The sequence below is a fragment of the Rhinoraja longicauda genome, chromosome 3 (assembly GCF_053455715.1).
Source record: "Rhinoraja longicauda isolate Sanriku21f chromosome 3, sRhiLon1.1, whole genome shotgun sequence".
NCBI lineage: Eukaryota > Metazoa > Chordata > Chondrichthyes > Rajiformes > Arhynchobatidae > Rhinoraja > Rhinoraja longicauda.
The window spans coordinates 51,105,325-51,111,703 of record NC_135955.1 but is presented as its reverse complement, the minus strand read 5'-3'; positions in this window follow the sequence as shown (position 1 = coordinate 51,111,703).

Here is a 6,379-nt window from a genome sequence, read left to right as displayed (position 1 = left end):
TTTTTAGAATACTCTATCCAAGAGGGTTGCAGGGGCCTCAATATTCAAATAAACTTAATGTTGAGTATGGCATTTATTTATTCGATATTAAGAAATCAAGTGGTATGGAATCATTACAGCAAAGTGACTCTGAGATATAAGATTAGTTATGATTAAATTAAATGGTGAAGACGGTACACTAATCACTGGAGGTCATCAAGGCCTTGGCTGCAACTTTTGGGACTGCATTCACAAATTGCACCTCTGGTTTTTCATGGCACAGGCTGCGAAAGCTGCATGCTTATCTATGGAATTCATCTCAGCTTCCTCCTGAGACGCTCACTATCACTGAAACTCACCTTCAGCCATTTCTTCATTCATTCCACATGATAACAATGTCAACTCAGAGTACTAGATACCGCAAAGTGCTGAAGACTATTACTCCCTAAATAGATGCATACCTTGCCAAGCTCCTAAAGTGAAATGACAACCCAGGCATCAACCTGACAAAATGGAAAATTGCCCATATTTGCCCTGTTCATGAAAAGTAGAAATCTAACTTGACAAACTGGAAGCCAATGTCCACTGTCGTTTGCTAATAACATGATGAACGGTGTCATCAACAGTAATATCAAGTGACATTTACTCTCCAATGTTCTGTTAAATGATGCTCAGTTTGGTTTATCAATTGGACTACTTGGCTCCAGACTTTTTCATAGCTTTCAACTAATTGAGACCTCAGGCCTGTTGGAATCAATGTTTTCACGAGTGAGAGAGTCAAGGACTAGAGGTCATAGCCTCAGAATTAAAGGACATTCTTTTAGGAAGGAGATGAAGAAGAATTTATTTAGTCAGAGGGAGGTGAATCTGTGGAATTATTTGCCACAGAAGACTGTGGAGGCAAAGTCAATGGATATATTTAAGGCAGAGATAGATAGTTTCTTAATTAGTACAGGTGTCAGAGGTTACGGGGAGAAGGAAGGAGAACAGAGTTAGGAGGGAAAGATAGATCAGCCATGATTGAATGGCAGAGTAGACTTGATGGGCCAAATGGCCTTTGGAGGATTGCCGATTAAATAACATGAGTTCTCAATTAAAATGTCATTATGTTTTGTTCTGGCTGTACCGTGAAAGAGGAAGTTGGACGTAGGAGTGGATTCATGTTCAGTACGCTCGGCAATAACAGCCCTCAATTCCTCGGGCCACGAATAAACCTGATCATCAAAAAATAAGAATTATAATGCTGCAGTTATTGATACAGAAATTCTATGTTTTATTTTGAGCTTGTTTTGCCTACAGATCAAATATACAATATTTTCTTTTAAACAGTCTATTAAACCAATAAAGCCTCTTGTTTTTAAAAAAACCATCGTGGAATGTATCATTGAGATGCCTGCTACTTTCAAGTACAAAATTTTGGCATTTGTAGCATGAGTAGAGATATTTCTAAACAAAATTATAAATTTCAGAATATATTTCAAGATGTTCATGGATTTTGTTTTGAGCGTATACAATTCAGTATTTGCAAATTGTTCTTCTCCTGGTCACAATGCTTCTTTTGTTCAATGCAGTGTAACGTTTTACTTTATTTATTGTAAATTTGGGGAAATTAATAAATCTTAACTCCCAAGGAAGCATTTGATGGATCTGAATAGATATTAAAATTGTTACTCAGTTTCACGGTATACATCAATTAAATTGTGATTCTTTTGATGAGGGATGTGCAAAAATATAAAACTTTGAAATAAGTAAATATACATGAATATTACCAAATGTGAAGAGAACAAATTTAGGCATCAAAATATAGCAATGTAAGTTCATTTAAGGTCACTGGGGCCTTATGGCTTTAAAATAATTTCTTCAAATAACAGTATTTTATATGTGTATTACTGGAATATTCTGAGGAATTCCTTATTTGTTGCAAAAATGTTTCTGTGTTGATTTAATACTCCACCGGTTATATAAATATTTGAAGTGAGACCGTCAAAATTCTAAGTTCTAATTTTAGGATCTGTACATATAAAATTCCAAATGGAATTTTCACATCATGGCCATAATATGTATTCTCTGTGCAGTGTTATGCATTTCAGATTTAGAAAACACACGTTGAAATGAAACTTATGCAAACATTAAGTAGAAATCTAGCCAGTAGGCCATGAATATTTTCACATCAAGATGGAAAAGAAACAACAATCGTTTTAATAAGTTGCCATTGCAATGCTTGATGTGGTGAACTAATTTGCGTTGACAGACTGAAAAGTAAAAGATTTGTTTAACTGTATGTGAAAGTTTACATTTTTAGGATAACAAAATAAGATTGTGGCTTTATAAACTAATTGGGGAAACATTTAAAAAGGGCACCTTTTTCACACAGATTTTAGATGATCAGCCATGATCATATTGAATGGTGGTGCTGGTTCGAAGGGCCGAATGGCCTACTCCTGCACCTATTTTCTATGTTTCTGTGTTTCTAATGTGTAAATGGATAAAGCAGCCAGAGGAAGTGGAGGATGCAGGTACAATTGTAATATTCAAAAAAACACATAGACACTTAACAGCAAACGTTTGGAGGGATATGGCCCGAGCTCGGTCAAATAGCAGTAGTTCAGTGAAGCTGAAGGGCTTGTAACCATGCTGTATTGCTCTATAACTCAAAACATAGAAAACATGGAAACATAGAAAAATAGGTGCAGGTGTAGGCCATTCAGCCCTTTAAGCCAGCACCGCCATTCAATATGATCATGGCTGATCATCTAAAATCTGTTCCCTGTTCCTGCTGTTTCCCCATATCCCTTGATTCCTTTAGCCCTAAGAGATAAATCTAACTCTTTTTCCTCACCTCAGTCCTAAATGGCCTACCCCTTATTCTTAAATTGTGACCCCTGGTTCTGGACTCCCCCAACATGGGGAACATTTTTCCTGCATCTAGCCTGTCCAATCCTTTAAGAATACATAGTGGTTGACAGTGGGGAGAAAAGATTTAGATTGCTTTAAGATATAGATTATTTAGACACTTGAGCAGAAAATTGGCAACTGGAATTCAAATTTAAAAAAATGTGAGGTAGTTCTTTTGGGGGAAGCAACCTCAAGGGGATCCTCAATAAATGGAACTATACTGACTGTGGAGAAATAGAAGAATCTTGGAATATATGGTCACAGATTCCTGCAAGTAACAAGATAGCTGGTTAAAAAGGCTATGCAATGCTTTCCTTTATTCGCCGAGGCATGGAACTTATGCAGGAAATGTTTACTCCAGTCAGGATTAGGGTTGCCAACTGTCCCATATTAGCCGGGACATCCCATATTTTGGGCTAAATTGGTTTGTCCCTTATGGGACCGCCATTGTCCTGTATTAGGCCTGGACACTAAAGGCCCGGACACTGTAGGCCCAGGGGTCGCTATAGGCCCGGACACTGTAGGCTCGGGGGCCACTGTAGGCCCGAACACTGTAGGTTAACGGAGTGCGTTCGCCTGACGGAGGTTGCGTAGCGATGCGCCTCCCGGCCCGGGCGGCTGCCATTGGTGGAGTGGGAGCACATGGCCGCTGGCTGGGTGAGGTCACGTGGGGCACGGGCGGTGACGTTACCTTTTGTCCCTTATTTGGGAGTGAGAAAGTTGGCAACCTTAGTCAGGACACAACTTTAAGTACCTCACACGGCTCCTACATCACATTAGAAGGGTACAACATTATTGGAATTTACATAAGAGGAAATCTTTCAGGCAGTTGTCAGGATTGGAAAATTCCATCCTGGAGAAAATTGAAATAGGTTGTGGCTGCTTTCTCTGCAGTGGAGAACGCTGATGGAAGACTTAATAGAGTTGTGTAAAATTCTGAAAGGTCTATGAAGGACATTTTCCTTTACCTAGGTCAAAACCTAGGCGGCTTAGGTTTAAATCTCGCCTGCTTCCATCTTTATCATTGTCCACCAACTCCCCTGAAATTTTACAGCATACACTCACTCCCCATGCCTGCCAGCCACTTAGGCATAGAAACCCAAAAATGTATTGTCAATCCCGAATGAGTAGAGGGCGGCCAGTTCCTTGCAACTCCTGTGTAATATTGCTATTATGCTGGGAGCACTGGAGGAATGTGTAATGCAGTTACTGCATACTTGTAGTCGCACCACCTTAAATATTACTAAACTTGAAACTTAACCACACAATTGGCTTTCTTGTGATAACTTTTTAACCCAAATGTTCTTTGCCAAAACCGAGTGAGCAAGCAATAAGCCGAATTTCACCTGTTAACTTAAATGTTAAAATATTATCAGATCTACGTTCTTGCCCATAATGATCAACTGACTACGTGGCTTTTGATCAATTGGGCCAATTCACCGACAGTCGTTCACTAAAATATGACTGTGTTGTACCTCCATCTCATTAGCCTGAAATCTAGGTATGAATGTAAACATTTTTTTTCCCTTTCTCATATTTTCCAGTAATGTGGAACCACAATCAGTTTCTGAGTGAAATCGGTATGCAAGCAAGATTAATTACAGTCCAATGAAATTAAGTAAAGCACTGGGATGAATAGTGCAGGCAACACAAAATCAAATTATCATAGATCTACGCATAGTGGTTAAGGTTAGTAGCCTGAAATCAAGCCTGTACGAGTGGAACACAGGGTGTCCTCAACTCTGCCCAGGGACCCCGACACTCCTTTCAGGTTAGGCAGAGGTTCACTTGCCCCTCCTCCAACCTCATCTACAGTATCCGTTGTTCTAGATGTGGACTCTTATCCATCGGCGAGACCATACGTAGACTGGGCGATCATTTCGCTGACCACCTTCGCTCAGTACACCTGAACCTACCTGATCTCCCAGTTGCTAAATACTTTAATTCCCCTTCCCATTCCCACACTGACCTTTCTGTCCTAGGTCTCCTCCACTGTCAGAGTGAGGGTAAATGCAAATTGGAGGAACAGCATCTCATACGTTCCTTGGGCAGCTTGCAGCCCAGTGGTATGAATATTGATTTATCTAACTTCTAGTAACCCCGGCATTCCCTCTCTCCATCCCTCCCCACCCAATTCGCACAAGCTTCTCGTTTTCACCCAACATACAGCTAACAATGACCTGTTTCCTTTATCATAGTTACTTTTTTCCATATCTTTCATTCATTGTTCTTTATCTCTCAACATCATCGTCTATATCTCTCGTTTCCCTTCCCCTGACTAGTCTGAAGAAGGATCTCGACCCACATCTTGAACTCATTCCTTCTCACGAGAAATGCTGCCTGTCCCGCTGAGTTACCCCAGCTTTTTGTATCTATCTTCAGTATCCTCAGACTTCCATTTACACAAGTTAATTTTGTCCATAAGTCGGAAAATACACAAATAACGATACGGTAACCATACCTCCACAGGATTGCAATGAAAGATGTTGAAGGGGATTAATTATTGTGAACATTTATTTTCTTCCCCTGCCTTGTTGGAATGGGGATCAGGATGTCACAATCATTGGCTAGTTTTGATAGGCTTGAAGTATTAGTGGATATTACATTTTTTATAGAGTATCATTGCAAATAAAGAGGATTGCTTGTCATTTTTCAAATTCTCTTAAGTGACCTGCTTTGGGGGAACAGGCAGCCCTTGGTTTTTTTTAAGAGATACAGCACGGATACAGGCCCTTCAGCCCACCAAACCTGCACTGATCAGTGATCCCCGCACATTAACACTATCCTACACACACACACGAGGGACAATTTTATATTTATACCAAGCTAATTAACCTACAAATCTGTGGTGTCTTTGGAGTGTGGGAGGAAACCGATGATCTCAGAGAAAATCTATGCCATCACGAGGAGAACGTACAAACTCCGTACAGACAGCACCCATAGTCAGGAACGAACCTGCATTTCTGGCGCTGTCAGGTAGCGACTCTACTTAACAGCCAAAGGTGCCCAATTACTGTGGGAAGGTTACATGCAAACGGGTTTATTTTCCAAGTCTTGTTTGAACTCAATAATATTTATGGAAGCTCATTCATGCATATGGTGCCTATAGGTCAGGTGTTCATAGCCCAGTCTGGATTCCACACAGATTATTAATTTGAATTTAAGTGATTAAACAGAATAGAGTATAAAGGTAGTAACAGTGTTGGCGACCATGGATGTCCCAAATTATTACAGAAGTATTTTTGGTTATGCTAGTCTAATTTCAGGAAGGATATTGATCAGTCTTATCCAGCGACTCATGATTGCTGATCAACTGTGTTGTGGTTGCCTTTAAAAAGGACAATGAAATGCCCACTCTGTTCAAATACAATAGGAACACAATGCATGTCAGCCAACCACAATGCCCACATCCTGCAAATAATAAAAACTAGGGCTAAGATATTTTTTAGATACAAAGCCAAGAGAGTTTTATTTACCATCTAAACATAATTTTATATATGTGGCG